Genomic DNA, 16,792 nt, shown 5'->3' on the forward strand with positions numbered 1-16,792 from the left:
GCCTCCATATTCTCCTCCCAGGGCTTTTTTTTTTTATTTTAAATTTATTTATTTATTTTCAGCGTAACAGTACTCATTGTTTTTGCACCACACCCAGTGCTCCATGCAATACATGCCCTCTCTATTACCCTCCACCTGGTACCCCAACCTTCCACCCCCCCACCCCTTCAAAACCCTCAGGTTCTTTTTCAGAGTCCATAGTCTCTCATGGTTCATCTCCCCTTCCAATTTCCCTCAACTCCCTTCTCTCCATCTCCCCATGTCCTCCATGTTCTTTGTTATGCTCCTCAAATAAGTGAAACCATATGATACTTGACTCTCTCTGCTTGACTTATTTCGCTCAGCATAATCTCTTCCAGTCCCGTCCATGTTGCTACAAAAGTTGGGAATTCATCCTTTCTGATGGAGGCATAATACTCCATGGTGTATACAGACCACATCTTCCTTATCCATTCATCAGTTGAAGGGCATCTTGGTTCTTTCCACAGTTTGGTGACCGTAGTAACCATTGCTGCTATAAACATTGGGGTACAGATGGTTCTTCTTTTCACTACATCTGTATCTTTGGGGTAAATACCCAGCAGTGCAATTGCAGGGTCATAGGGAAGCTCTATTCTTAATTTCTTCAGGAATCTCCACACTGTTCTCCAAAGTGGCTGCACCAACTTGCATTCCAACCAAGAGTGGAAGAGGGTTCCCCTTTCTCCACAACCTCTCCAACACACATTGTTTTCTGTCTTGCTAATTTTGGCCATTCTAACTGGTGTAAGGTGATATCTTTAATTTGAATCTCCCTGATGGCTAGTGATGATGAGCTTTTTTTCATGTGTCTGATAGCCATCTGGATGTCCTAATTGGATAAGTGTCTGTTCAAAATTTTTCCCAATTTTGATAGGATTATCTGTTTTGTGTGTGCTGAGTTTGAGGAGTTCTTTAGAGATATCAACCTTTTTTCCGTACTGTCATTTGCAAATATCTTCTCCCATTCCGTGGGTTGCCTTTTGGTTCTGTGGACTGTTTCCTTTGCTGTGCAGAAGCTTTTGATCTTGATGAAGTCCCAAAAGTTCATTTTCGCTTTTGTTTCCTTGGCCTTTGGAGACATATCTTGAAAGAAGTTGCTGTGGCTGATATCAAAGAGGTTACTGCCTATGTTCTCCTCTAGGATTCTGATGGATTCCTGTCTCATATTGAGGTCTTTTAAGCATTTAAAGTTTTTTTTTTAAGATTTTACTTATTTATTTGACAGACAAAGATCACAAGTAGGCAGAGAAGCATGCAGAGAGAGGGGGTAAGCAGGCTCCCTGCCAAGCAGAGAGCCCGATGCGGGGCTCGATCTCAGGACCCTGAGATCATGACCTGAGCTGAAGGTAGAGACTTTAACCACTGAGTCACCCAGGCGCCCCTATCAATTTCGAGTTTATCTTTGTGTACGGTGTAAGAGAATGGTTGAGTTTCACTCTTCTACATATAGCTGTCCAGTTTTCCCAGCACCATTTATTGAAGAGGCTGTCTTTTTTCCATTGTATATTTTTTCCTGTTTTGTCGAAGATTATTTGACCATAGAGTTGAGGGTCCATATCTGGGCCTCCACTCTGTTCCACTGGTCTATGTGTCTGTTTTTATGCCAGTACCATGCTGTCTTGGTGCTCACAGCTTTGTAGGAAAGCTTGAAATCGGGTAACGTGATGCCGCCAGTTTTGTTTTTGTTTTTCAACATTTCCTTAGCAATTCGGGGTCTCTTCTGATTGCATACAAATTTTAGGATTATTTGCTCCAGCTCTTTGAAAAATACCGGTGGAATTTTGATTGGAATGGCATTAAAAGTATAGATTGCTCTAAGCAGTATAGACATTTTAACAATGTTTATTCTTCCAATCCAAGAGCATGGAACAGTCTTCCATCTTTTTGTGTCTTCTTCAATTTCTTTCCTGAGTGTTCTATAGTTCCCCGAGTACAGGTCCTTTACCACTTTGGTTAGATTTATTCCCAGGTATCTTTTGGTTCTTGGTGCTAGAGTAAATGGAATCGATTCTCTAACTTGCCTTTCTATATTTTCATTGTTAGTGTATAAGAAAGCCACTGATTTCTGTACATTGACTTTGTATCTTTCCACGTTACTGAATTGCTGTATGAGTTCTAGTAGTTTGGGGGTGGAGTCTTTGGGGTTTTCCATATAAAGAATCATGTCATCTGTGAAGAGAGAGAGTTTGACTTCTTCCTTGCCCATTTGGATACATTTTATTTCTCTTTGTTGTCTGATTGCCGTTGCTAGGACTTCTCATACCATGTTGAACAAGAGTGGTGAGCGTGGGCATCCTGGTCGTGTTCCTGATCTCAACGGGAAGGCTGCAAGCTTTTTCCCACTGAGGATGATATTTGCGCTGGGTCTTTCATAGATAGATTTTATAAAGTTCAGGAATGTTCCCTCCATCCCTATACTTTGAAGCGTTTTCATCAGGAACGGATGCTGGATTTTGTCAAGTGCTTTTTCTGCAACAATTGAGAGAACCATGTGGTTCTTCTCTCTTCTCTTATTGATGTGTTCTATCACATTGATTGATTTGCGAACGTTGAACCAACCTTGCAACCCAGGGATGAATCCCACCTGGTCATGGTGGATAATCTTTTGAATGTGCTGCTGGATCTTGTTTGCTAGGATCTTGTGGAGAATCTTTGCATCCATATTCATTAGTGATATTGGTCTGAAATTCTCCTTTTTGGTAGGGTCTTTGCCTGGTTTGGGGATCAGGGTAATGCTGGCTTCATAAAAAGAGTCTGGAAGTTGTCCTTCTGCTTCAATTTTTTGGAACAGCTTCAGGAGAATTGGTGTTATTTCTTCTTTGAAAGTTTGGTAGAATTCCCCAGGGAATGCGTCAGGTCCTGGGCTCCTGTTTTTGGGAGGCTTTTGATCACTTCTTCAATCTCATTACTAGATATCGGTCTATTCAGGTTGTCCATTTCTTCCTGGTTCAATTTTGGGAGATTATAGTTTTCCAGGAATGCATCCATTTTATCAAGGTTGCTTAGCTTATTGGCATATAACTGTTGGTAATAATTTCTGATGATTGTTTCTATTTCCTTGGTGTTCGTTGTGATCTCTCCCTTTTCATTTATCATTTTATTAATTTGGGCTTTCTCTCTTTTCTTTTGGATTAGTGTGGCCAGTGGTTTATCAATCTTATTGATTCTTTCAAAAAACCAACTTCTGGTTTCATTGATATGTTCTACTGTATCTATGGTGTCTACCTCATTGATCTCTGCTCTAATCTTTTTTTTTAAATAAACATATAATGTATTTTTATCCCCAGGGGTACAGGTCTGTGAATCGCCAGGTTTACACACTTCACAGCACTCACGATAGCACATACCCTACCCAATGTCCATAGCCCCCTCCCCCTCTCCCAATCCCACCTCTCCCCAGCAACCCCCAGTTTGTTTTCTTAGATTAAGAGTCATTTATCGTTTGTCTCCCTCCCAATCCCATCTTGTTTCATTGATTCTTCTACTATCACCCTACCCCCCCATGTGGCATCTCCATGTCCTCATATCAGGGAGATCATATGATAGTTGCCTTTCTCTGATTGACTTATTTCACTAAGCATGATACGCTCTAGTTCCAACGTCATCGCAAATGGCAAGATTTCATTTCTTTTGATGGCTGCATAGTATTCCATTGTGTATATGTACCACATCTTCTTTATCCATTCATCTGTTGATGGACATCTAGGTTCTTTCCATAGTTTGGCTATTGTAGACATTGCTGCTATAAACATTCGGGTACACGTGCCCCTTCGGATCACTATGTTTGTATCTTTAGGGTAAATACCCAGTAGTGCAATTGCTGGGTCCTAGGGTAGTTCTATTTTCAACATTTTGAGGAACCTCCATGCTGTTTTCCAGAGTGGTTGCACCAGCTTGCATTCCCACCAACAGTGGAGGAGGGTTCCCCTTTCTCCACATCCTCACCAGCATCTGTCATTTCCTGACTTGTTAATTTTAGCCATTCTGACTGGTGTTAGGTGATATCTCATTGTGGTTTTGATTTGTATTTCCCTGATGCCGAGTGACGTGGAGCACTTTTTCATGTGTCTGTTGGCCATCTGGGTGTCTTCCTTGCAGAAATGTCTGTTCATGTCCTCTGCCCACTTCTTGATTGGATTGTTTGTTCTTTGGGTGTTGAGTTTGTAAGTTCCTTATAGATTTTGGATACTAGCCCTTTGTCTGATATGTCGTTTGCAAATATCTTCTCCCATTCTGTCAGTTGTCTTTTGGTTTTGTTAACTGTTTCCTTTGCTGTGAAAAAGCTTTTGATCTTGATGAAATCCCAATACTTCATTTTTGCCCTTGCTTCCCTTGCCTTTGCCGTTGTTCCTAGGAAGATGTTGCTACGACTGAGGTCGAAGAGGTTGCTGCCTGCATTCTCCTCAAGGATTTGGATGGATTCCTTTCTCACATTGAGGTCCTTCATCCATTTGGAGTCTATTTTCGTGTGTGGTGTAAGGAAGTGGTCCAATTTCATTTTTCTGCATGTGGCTGTCCAGTTTTCCGAGCACCATTTATTGAAGAGGCTGTCTTTTTTCCATCGGACATTCTTTCCTGCTTTGTCGAACATTAGTTGACCATAGAGTTGAGGGTCGATTTCTGGGATCTCTATTCTGTTCAACTGATCTATGTGTCCGTTTTTGTGCCAGTACCATGCTGTCTTGATGATGACAGCTTTGTAATAGAGCTTGAAGTCTGGAATTGTGATGCCACCAACTTTGGCTTTCTTTTTCAATATTCCTTTGGCTATTCGAGGTCTTTTCTGGTTCCATATAAATTTTAGGATTATTTGTTCCATTTCTTTGAAAAAAATGGATGGTATTTTGATAGGGATTGCATTAAATGTGTAGATTGCTTTAGGTAGCATAGACATTTTCACAATATTTATTCTTCCAATCCAGGAGCATGGAACATTTTTCCATTTTTTTGTGTCTTCCTCAATTTCTTTCATGAGTACTTTATAATTTTCTGTGTATAGATTCTTAGCCTCTTTGGTTAGGTTTATTACTAGGTATCTTATAGTTTTGGGTACAATTGTAAATGGGATTGACTCCTTAATTTCTCTTTCTTCTGTCTTGTTGTTGGTGTACAGAAATGCAACTGATTTCTGTGCATTGATTTTATATCCTGACACTTTACTGAATTCCTGGACAAGTTCTAGCAGTTTTGGAGTGGAGTCTTTTGGGTTTTCCACAAACAGTATCATATCATCTGTGAAGAGTGATAGTTTTACTTCTTCTTTACCAATTTGGATGCCTTTAATTTCTTTTTGTTGTCTGATTGCTGAGGCTAAGACTTCTAGTACTATGTTGAATAGCAGTGGTGATAATGGACTTCCCTGCCGTGTTCCTGACCTTAGCGTAAAAGTTTTCGGTTTTTCTCCATTGAGAATGATATTTGCGGTGGGTTTTTCATAGATGGCTTTGATAATATTGAGGTATGTGCCCTCTATCCCTACACTTTGAAGAGTTTTGATCAGGAAGGGATGCTGTACTTTGTCAAATGCTTTTTCTGCTTCTATTGAGAGTATCATATGGTTCTTGTTCTTTCTTTTATTAATGTGTTGTATCACATTGATTGATTTGCGGATGTTGAACCAACCCTGCAGCCCTGGAATAAATCCCACTTGATCGTGGTGAATAATCCTTTTAATGTACTGTTGAATCCTATTGGCTATTATTTTGGCGAGAATTTTTGCGTCTGTGTTCATCAAGGATATTGGTCTGTAGTTCTCTTTTTTGGTTGGATCCTTGTCTGGTTTTGGGATCAAGGTGATGCAGGCCTCATAAAATGAGTTTGGAAGTTTTCCTTCCATTTCTATTTTTTGGAACAGTTTCAGGAGAATAGGAATTAGTTCTTCTTTAAATGTTTGGTAGAATTCCCCTGGGAAGCCGTCTGGCCCTGGGCTTTTGTTTGTTTGGAGATTTTTGATGACTGTTTCAATCTCCTTACTGGTTATGGGCCTGTTCAGGTTTTCTATTTCTTCCTGGTTCAGTTGTGGTAGTTTATATGTCTCTAGGAATGCATCCATTTCTTCCAGATTGTCCAATTTGTTGGCGTAGAGTTGCTCATAGTATGTTCTTATAATTGTCTGTATTTCTTTGGTGTTAGTTGTGATCTCTCCTCTTTCATTCATAATTTTATTGATTTGGGTCCTTTCTCTTTTCTTTTTGATGAGTCTGGCCAGGGATTATCAATCTTATTGATTCTTTCAAAGAACCAACTCCTAGTTTCATTGATTTTTTTCTATTGTTTTTTTGGTTTCTATTTCATTGATTTCTGCTCTGATCTTTATGATTTCTCTTCTCCTGCTGGGTTTAGGGTTTCTTTCTTGTTCTTTCTCCAGCTCCTTTACGTGTAGGGTTAGGTTGTGTACTTGAGACCTTTCTTGTTTCTTGGGAAAGGCTTGTACCGCTATATATTTTCCTCTCAGGACTTCCTTTGCTGTGTCCCACAGATTTTGAACTGTTGTGTTTTCATTATCATTTGTTTCCATGAATATTTTCAATTCTTCTTTAATTTCCTGGTTAACCCATTCATTCTTTAGAAGGATGCTGTTTAGTCTCCATGTATTTGGGTTCTTACCAGCTTTCCTCTTGTGATTGAATTCTAGCTTCAGAGCATTGTGGTCTGAAAATATGAAGGGAATGATCCTAATCTTTTGATACCAGTTGAGACCTGATTTGTGACCCAGGATGTGATCTATTCTGGAGAAGGTTCCATGTGCACTAGAGAAGAATGTGTATTCTGTTGCTTTGGGTTGAAATGTCTGAATAGATCTGTGATGTCCATCTGGTCCAGTGTTTCATTTAAGGCCTTTATTTCCTTGTTGATGTTTTGCTTGGATGATCTGTCCATTTCAGTGAGGGGAGTGTTAAAGTCCCCTACTATTATTGTATTATTATTGATGGGTTTCTTTGATACTGTTATTAATTGGTTGATATAGTTGGCTGCTCCCATGTTAGGGGCATAGATATTTAAAATTGTTAGATCTTCTTGTTGGACAGACCCTTTGAGTAGGATATAGTGTCCTTCCTCATCTCTTATTATAGTCTTTGGCTTAAAATCTAATTGATCTGATATAAGGATTGCCACCCCAGCTTTCTTCTGATGCCCATTAGCATGGTAAATTGTTTTCCACCCCCTCACTTTAAATCTGGAGGTGTCTTCGCGTCTAAAATGAGTTTCTTGTAGGCAACATACTGATGGGTTTTGTTTTCTTATCCATTCTGATACCCTGTGTCTTTTGATTGGGACATTTACCCCATTAACATTCAGGGTAACTATTGAGAGATATGAATTTAGTGCCATTATTAGTCTGTAAGGTGACTGTTACTGTATATTGTCTCTGTACCTTTCTGATCTACTACTTTTAGGCTCTCTCTTTGCTTAGAGGACCCCTTTCAATATTTCCTAGAGAGCTGGTTTGGTGTTTGCAAATTCTTTCCGTTTTTGTTTGTCCTGGAAGCTTTTGATCTCTCCTTCTATTTTCAATGATAGCCTCGCTGGATAGAGTATTCTTGGCTGCATGTTTTTCTCGTTCAGTGCTCTGAATATATCATGCCAGCTCTTCCTGGCCTGCCAGGTCTCTGTGGATAAGTCTGCTGCCAATCTAATATTTTTACCATTGTATGTTACAGACTTCTTTTCCTGGGCTGCTTTCAGGATTTTCTCTTTGTCACTAAGACTTGTAAATTTTACTATTAGGTGACGGGGTGTGGACCTATTCTTGTTGACTTTGAGGGGGGTTCTCTGCATCTCCTGGATTTTGATGCTTGTTCCCTTTGCCATATTAGGGAAATTCTCTCCAATGATTCTCTCCAATAGACCTTCTGCTCCCCTCTCTGTTTCTTCTTCTTCTGGAATCCCAATTATTCTAATGTTGTTTCGTCTTATGGTGTCACTTATCTTTTGAATTCTCCCCTCATGGTCCAGTAGCTGTTTGTCCCTCTTTTGTTCGGCTTCTTTATTCTCTGTCATTTGGTCTTCTATATCACTAATTCTTTCTTCTGCCTCATTTATCCTAGCAGTGAGAGCCTCCATTTTTTATTGTACCTCATTAATAGCTTTTTTGATTTCAACTTATTTAGATTTTAGTCCTTTAATTTCTCCAGAAAGGGCTTTAATATCTCCAGAGAGGGTTTCTCTAATATCTTCCATGCCTTTTTCGAGCCTTGCTAGAATGTTCAGAATCGTCATTCTGAACTCTTGATCTGACATATTACCCATGTCTGTGTTGATTAGGTCCCTAGCCTTCGGTACTGTCTCTTGTTCTTTTGTTTGTGGTGATTTTTTCCGCCTTGTCATTTTGTCCAGATAAGAGGATATGAAGGATCAAATAAACTACTAAAAGGGTGGCAAAGACCCCAGAAAAATGCGCTGTAACCAAATGAGAAGAGACCCCAAATTGTGGGCGGGAGAAAGGGGATAAAAAGAGGTTCAGAAAAAAAAAGAAAAAATTTAAAAATTAAAACAAATAAAGAAAAAATATAAAAAAGAAAGAAAAAATATATATATTTAGATAAACTAGTCAAAAAACGTTAAAAAAGAAAAGGGTAAAAGTTTTAAAAAATTTATCAGAAGAAGAAAAAAGAAAAAAGAAAAAAAAATGAAAAAAGAAAAAAAAAATGAAGTAGCCGCAAGACTAAAGAATCATGGGGAGAAAGCCATGAGTTCCGTGCTTTGCTTTCTCCTCCTCTGGAATTGCTCTGTTGTCTTAGAAATTGAACCTACTTTCCTTGATAGATGAACTTCGGCCTGGCTGTATATTTTGTTGATCTTCTGGGGGAGTGGCCTGTAGTAGTGACTCTCAAGTGTCTTTGCCCGAGGCGGGATTGCACCGCCCTTTCCTGCGGCCAGACTAAGTAATTGGCTCGGGTTTGCATTTGGGAGCTTCTGTTCCCTGAACGCTTTCTGTAGAGTTCCGGAGGACGGGAATGAAAATGGCGGCCTCCTAGTCTCCGGCCCGGAGGAGCCGAGAGCCTGGGGCACCACTCCTCAGTGTGCCCCAGAGGACAGCACCCAATCACTCCCGTATCCCCAGCCTCTAGCCGTGCTCCGAGCTCACCCAGCCCGCGACCAGTTCAAGGTAACCCCGAGCTGAGAGTTCAGTCCTCGGCTCTGTCTCTTCAGCCGGCTTCTGCATTCTAATGCCTGCGAGCTCTGAGACACTCTGACACCCCCGATCCTTCTGTGACCCTGCGGGACCTGGGACCATGCTGACCCCGCGTGGGCTTCACCCTGGTTTAGCCTCTGGAGCAATGTCCCTCAGTGGAACAGACTTTTAAAAGTCCTGATTTTGTGCTCCATTGCTCCGCCGCTTGCCGGGAGCCGGCCCCTTCCCCCGCAGTCTATCTTCCCGTCGTTTTAGATTCACTTCTCCACCAGTCCTACCTTTCAGAAAGTGGTTGATTTTCTGTTTCTAGAGTTGCTGTTCTTCTTCTCTTCACTCTCCCATTGGATTTGTAGGTGTTTGCAATGTTTAGATAAGCTATTGAGCTGATCTCCTGCTACCTGATGTAGTCTCAGGCTGCTACTTCTCTGCCATCTTGCCTCCTCCTATCTCTGTTCTAATCTTGATTATTTCCCTTCTTGTATGTGGAGTTGGTTTGATTTGTTGTTGATTTTCCAGTTCTTTAAGGTGTAGAGACAGCTGGTGTATTCTGGATTTTTCAATTTTTTTGAGGGAAGCTTGGATGGCTATGTATTTCCCCCTTAGAACAACCTTTGCTCTATCCCATAGGTTTTGGACCGAAGTGTCTTCATTCTCTTTGGTTTCCATGAATTGTTTAAGTTCATCTTTGATCTCCTGGTTGATCCAAGCATTCTTAAGCAAGGTGGTCTTTAGCTTCCAGGTGTTTGAGTTCCTTCTGAACTTTTCCTTGTTATTGAGCTCCAATTCCAAGCATTGTGATTGGAGAATATGCAGGGAATAATGTCAGTCTTTTGGTATCAGTTGAGTCCTCCTTTGTGACCCAGTATGTGGTCTATTCTGGAGAAGGTTCCATGTGCACTTGAGAAGAATGAGTATTCTGTTGTTTTAGGGTGGAATGTTCCGTATATGTCTATGAGGTCCATCTGGTCCAATGTTTCATTCAATGCTCTTATTTCTTTTTTTTTTTTTCTGTAAAAGATGCTTTTTATTTTTTAATTTTTTTAAGTTTTTTTTTATTTTTCTATTTTTATTTGCTTATTTACAGCATAACAGTGTTCATTGTTTTGGCATCACACCCAGTGCTCCATGCAGTACGTGCCCTCCCTATTACCCACCACCTGGTTCCTCAACCTCCCACCCCACCCCCCTCCTGCCGCCCCTTCATAAGGGTTCATAATGGTTGTTTTTCAGAGTCCATAGTCTCTTATGGTTCATCTCCCCTTCCAGTTTCCCTCAACTCCCTCTCCTCTCCATCTCCCCATGTCCTCCATGTTATTTGTTATGCTCCACAAATAAGTGAGACCATATGATACTTGACTCTCTCTGCTTGACTTATTTCGCTCAGCATAATTTCTTCCAGTCCCGTCCATGTTGCTACAAAAGTTGGGTATTCGTCCTTTCTGATGGAGGCATAATACTCCATTGTGTATATGGACCACATCTTCCTTATCCATTCATCCGTTGAACGGCATCTTGGTTCTTTCCACAGTTTGGGCACCGTGGCCATTGCTGCAATAAACATTGGGGTACAGATGGCCCTTCTTTTCACTACATCTGTATCTTTGGGGTAAATACCCAGCAGTGCAATTGCAGGGTCATAGGGAAGCTCTATTTTTAATTTCTTCAGGAATCTCCACACTGTTCTCCAAAGTGGCTGCACCAACTTGCATTCCCACCAACAGTGTAAGAGGGTTCCCCTTTCTCCACATCCTCTCCAACACACGTTGTTTCCTGTCTTTCTAATTTTGGCCATTCTAACGGGTGTCAGGTGGTATCTCAATGTTGTTTTAATTTGAATCTCCCTGATGGCTAGTGATGATGAACATTTTTTCATGTGTCTGATAGCCATTTGTATGTCTTTGTTGGAGAAGTGTCTGTTCATATCTTCTGCCCATTTTTTGATATGATTATCTGTTTTGTGTGTGTTGAGTTTGAGAAGTTCTTTATAGATCCTGGATATCAACCTTTTGTCTGTACTGTCATTTGCAAATATCTTCTCCCATTCCGTGGGTTGCCTCTTTGTTTTGTTGACTGTTTCCTTTGCTGTGCAGAAGATTTTGATCTTGATGAAGTCCCAAAAGTTCATTTTTGCTTTTGTTTCCTTGGCCTTTGGAGACATATCTTGAAAGAAGTTGCTGTGGCTGATATCGAAGAGGTTACTGCCTATGTTCTCCTCTAGGATTCTGATGGATTCCTGTCTCACGTTGAGGTCTTTTATCCATTTCGAGTTTATCTTTGTGAACGGTGTAAGAGAATGGTCGAGTTTCATTCTTCTACATATCGCTGTCCAGTTTTCACAGCACCATTTATTGAAGAGACTGTCTTTTTTCCATTGAATATTTTTTCCTGTTTTGTCGAAGATTATTTGACCATAGAGTTGAGGGTCCATATCTGGGCTCTCCACTCTATTCCACTGGTCTATGTGTCTGTTTTTATGCCAGTACCACGCTGTCTTGGTGATCACAGCTTTGTAGTAAAGCTTGAAATCGGGTAACGTGATGCCGCCAGTTTTGTTTTTGTTTTTCAACATTTCCTTAGCAATTCGGTGTCTCTTCTGGCTCCATACAAATTTTAGGATTATTTGCTCCAGCTCTTTGAAAAATATCGGTGGAATTTTGATCGGAATGGCATTAAAAGTATAGATTGCTCTAGCCAGTATAGACATTTTAACAATGTTTATTCTTCCAATCCAAGAGCATGGAACAGTCTTCCATCTTTTTGTGCCTTCTTCAATTTCTTTCATGAGTGTTCTGTAGTTCCTCGAGTACAGGTCCTTTACTTCTTTGGTTAGGTTTATGCCCAGGTATCTTATGGTTCTTGGTGCTATAGTAAATGGAATCGATTCTCTAATTCTTATTTCTTTATTAATTTTCTGCTTCGATGATCTGTCTATTTCTGAGAGAGGCATATTAAGATCTCCTACTATCAATGTATTCATATCTATATGACTCTTTATCTTGATTAATAGTTTTCTTATGTAATTGGCTGCTCCCACATTGGGGGCATAGATATTTACAATTGTTAGATCATCTTGGTATAGTCCCTTTAAGAATGATGTAGTGTCCTTTTGTATCTCTGACTACAGTCTTTAGTTTAAAATCTAATTTATCTGATATGAGAATTGTTCCCCCAGCCTTCTTTTGTGGTCCATTGGCATGAAAGATGCTTCTCCATCCCTTCACTTTCAGTCTTGGTTTAACTTTAGGTTCAAAATGGGTCTCTTGTAGACAACATATGGATGGGTCCTGTCATTTTATTCAATCTGCAACCCTGTGTCATTTTATGGGTGCATTTAGGCAGTTCACATTGAGAGTGATTATTGATAGATAGGTTGTGATTGACATCGTGTTACCTTTGAAGTCTTTTTGTCTGTAGATTGTCTCTATATTTCTGTTCAATGATATTCTTAGGATTTTTTCTCATTTATAGGCCCCCCCCTTAATATTTCCTTCAGTGTTGGCTTGGTGGTTGCATAGTCTTTTAAGCCTTGCCAGTCTTGGAAACTCTTTATCTCTCCATCCATTTTGAATGTCATTCTTGCTGGATAAAGTATTCTTGGCTGCATGTTCTTCTCATTTAGTACTCTGAATATATTTTGCCAGCCTTTCCTGGCTTGCCAGGTCTCTGTGGACAGGTCTGACGTTATTCTAATGGGCTTTCCTCTGTATGTAAGGAGCCTCTTTGTCCTAGCTGCTTTTAATAGGGTCTGTCTAGAAGCATAATTCTTCATTCTAACTATCAGGTGTCGTGACGACTTTCAAGAATCTAAAATCATGGGGGGAACCACTCTGCCTCTAGTACATGAATGTTGTTTCCATTTGTGAGATTGGGAAAATTTTCATAGACAACTTCTTCCACTATATCTTCTAGACTTCTTTCTTTTTCCTCGCCTTCAGGGATTTCAATAATTCTGACGTTGGAATGTTTCATGGCATCATTTATTTCCCTGATTCTGTTTTCTTGGCTTCTGAGCCTTTTGTTCTAGGCTTCCTCCTGATCCTTTCTCTCTGTTTGTCCTCCAGATCACTAATTCTATCTTCTGTCTCAGTTACCCTAGCTTTTAGAGAATTTAGATTAGATTGGAATTAATTGAGCGCATTTTGAATATCATCCCTGGTGGCTTTCAGTTCTGCCCTAACATTGTGAACATCATCCCTGGTGGCTTTCAGTTCTGCCCTAATCAGTTATGTTTGGTCATCCATGGCTTTCTCCAACCTAGCTATTGCCTGGATAATTGTTAGCCTGAATTCCTTTTCTGACATATTGTCTGTGTCAATAGTCATTAGCTCTGTTGCAGAAGGTTCTTCCTCTGTTTTTTTCTTCCTCCTCCTGGTTATTTTGGTAAGAGGTGATTGAACAGATGCAGCTGGATATATCGATTGTGGTGCAGTCAAGGTGCACCCTGGAATGCTTCTGTGCAATCAGGATTCCCCACCCAAAAGAGAGAAAAAAGAAAAGAAAAAGAAATAGAGAAGAAAGAGACAACAACAAAGGAAAGAAAAGAAAATAAAAAAGAAAAAAGATGAGAGAGAGAGTCATGAAAAAAAGGGAAGATAAAAGAGAAGTCTCAGCCCAAATGGGCCCCAAAGGTAAGATTTTTGAAGTATACAAACAAACACAGACAAAGAAAACAACTGATAAAAGTATATGACAAGAGAAAAAAAATATGTATATATAAAAAAAAGGGAGAACTTCATCAGAAAGAACCCCAAGCACAATATTTATATACTATCAGGACAAACACAAATGCAGAGAAACACTGGCAGAAGGAAAAGATGGGAGAGTGGTTATAAATTCTCAGTGTGGGTGAGGAAGGTTATTTTGAATCTTCCTGGATGTATCTTGATGTTTTTGTTAAGGGACTCAACTTTCCTAAGATAAAGGGGGATTAAAAATTGGTTTACCTATAGGGGTAGCATTGATTGGGGAAAGGGGATTTACCTTGAAGTTTAACTCTATATGTATATTAGAAAATAAAAATTAAAAAAGAATAAGCTAGACTAAACTAAGTTAAAATTTTTTAAAAATTAAAAAAAATAGAAAAGCAAAAGAAAAACACGTGTGTATGTAACAAAAAGTTCAGGTTAGAAGGTTATTAAGGAATTTGATGTACTGGACATCTCACTGTGATGGTAAATCGGTTAAAAAATTATCTATATATATATATATATATATATATATATATATAGAACCAGAATATTGCTAAAGAGTTAAAAATAAAAGTTTTATTTATGAAGTAGAGGTGGTTGTTCTCTTGTCGTCTTCTTTTTTTTTTCTTTTTCTTCCTTCCTGGTTGGTTTTCTGGGGGAGGGGCCTGCCACGTGGGTTTTCAGACAATGATGTTCTCTGAGTTAGGTCCTCCCGCCTCCCTCAAGGGGGTGGGCTCTGAGGAAACTGTTTTTTTCAGGCTTTTGGTCTCTGGAGGTTTTATGTTCTTTCATCTGTTTTCTCTCATCTTGACAGCTTTTGATGGTTTTTGGAGGTTTAGAGGAGAACAAACTGCACCCCGACCTCCCTCTCAGACAGAAGCCTCAGAATGCTCTGCAGAGCTGCTGGCAGAGTAGGTTCTGAGTCACGGTTCCTGGGGATGCAGGATCTCCTCCTTGTACCCAATACCATGGCAGCGGTGGCTGTCTGGGCAGCTCCAGATGGCCAGAGAGGTTCCAAGCAGCAATCACACACTGAGATTTTCCCGCTAGCCCAGGCTGGGAATGCCTGGTTTTTCAGGATGCCAGAGCTCCAGGCTAGTACCTGTGCGCACCTTTCCCAGGGGAGGGTGTGGGAAATGCGCGTTTCAGGAATGCTGTCTGGCCAGGCTCCCAGCCCCTCTCCGGAGCCAGACCCCCGTGTCACAGGCGCGCTGTAGGCTCAGGCATGCTGACAACTCAGGGACCAAGACCTGCTTTCTTCGCTGCACACTCTCTGGCTCAGTGCCAGGGGAGTCTGTCCTGGGCCCGGGGACTTAAGCCCCTGTCCCTAACCACCCCGATTCCCACAATTTCTCCCCCGTGATCCTTTGCTCTTTTTTTTTGAGTGTTTTCAACCAGACTCCAAGCTAATGCTGGTCCTCAGAGGCAGGGTACTCTCATATTGGGGTATTACTTTCTAATTGGTCGCCTCTGGTGGCTCCCTCCCCCTTTTTGTTTATCTCCGATATCAGTCTGACATTCCCACTCTGCTTTACCTGCCACTGGCATCTTCTGCTCCTGTAGAGATCAAGACATATATAATTCTGATCTCAGGCTGATTTCATGGGTGATCAGAGTTCTTTGGTAGGTAATCAGCTCACTTTAGGGTACAGGTTGAAATGGCGCCTCCTCCTACTTCCCGGCCATCTTGATCCCCGCCCCCCCCCCCCGCCCCCAGTCATCTCATCCTCCCTGGGGTTTTAAGGAGGCACCGTGCAGAGTTTATCTGCCCTGGACCCATTAGCTATACTCACATTTTGTGGACATTCCTACTGTGTGCTCAGCATAGTGATGTAAACTGTAAAAAACACAGGTGCCCCCACCCCCTCAGCAATAAGGAGCTAATCCATTGAGAACAATGACAGGAGTGCATGTAACTGCATGGAATTCTAAGCACAAATAATCAGAGGGGCAGGGAAAGCTCAAGGAGTGTTATGCCCAAATAATGGGTCCGTGATTAAAGAGCGAGACTGATATAAGGCGAACGTCAAGCAAAGCTTTATTTCGTGCCAAGCATCAAGAATCTAACCGAACATTCGGGGCCGCACCCATTACAAGAGAGGGCGACCCTTCTGTTTCACAGACTAGCTTTTAAGAACAAAGGCCATGCGGTCGGGCCTGGCCAGGCAGAGGTGACCAATGAAATTGTAACACACACAGGAAACTCCAGTGATGCTAGGTGACCAATTGAATTTCAATTTACCCTAGTAGACATTAGAACCAGCCTATTACACCTTGATTAGGATTGGCGCCAAAAGCTCCCAGAGGGCGGGGGGTCCCTACTCCTAACCAGGGAGACAGTATGCAAACCCCCACTGGTTGGATGTCTCCACCTGGTCTGACCCACCCTGGTATCTGGGTTTTGTTACCTGGAGCTGGTTTCTGGAACTTGTCTCCAAGTAAATCCCCTGGGGGAAGGGGAGCAGGGACAGTTTCTAAATAGGTCCTTACAGGAGGACAAAGGAGGTAGAGTAAATGCTGGTATATAAAGGTGGTAAACTGAGGCAGGGCTTGAGGAAGGAGTGTGTACGCAAGTGAAGTCCCCATTGGGGAAGTGGTAGGCTAAAAAATGGTTAAATGAGTAAAGTCCCTAGAGAAGAAGTAAATTAAAATGGATCCTGCATAGAAGGCCTTTCATAAGGAAGCCCTTGGGGTAATTATGGGGAACCCATTGCTGATTCAACTCCTGAGGAGATCACATCCGCTCAAGTGGGCTAGTGTTGCTGTATCACCACATAAATTTTACAGAGAAAAAGCAGGAACAGGACAGGGACTCTAACCCAAATGGTCAATTTCCAGTCTGTGCCCTTATTCTCTGTGCCATACTGTCTGTCAACTGATCACCAAGTCCTGGAAACATTAGTCAGTTTGAGCTAACACAATAAAATAACATGAACAAGGTGGCTTA

General features: G+C 41.1%; 1 protein-coding gene across 1 annotated transcript in view; it reads left to right on the top strand.

Moving 5' to 3' along the window:
- The window catches only part of LOC123939184 (protein RoBo-1-like), a 28,840-nt gene that overhangs the window by 7,070 nt on the left and 4,978 nt on the right, over positions 1-16,792 (top strand). The window lies entirely within an intron of this gene.

Source organism: Meles meles, chromosome 3, assembly GCF_922984935.1.
Source record: "Meles meles chromosome 3, mMelMel3.1 paternal haplotype, whole genome shotgun sequence".
NCBI lineage: Eukaryota > Metazoa > Chordata > Mammalia > Carnivora > Mustelidae > Meles > Meles meles.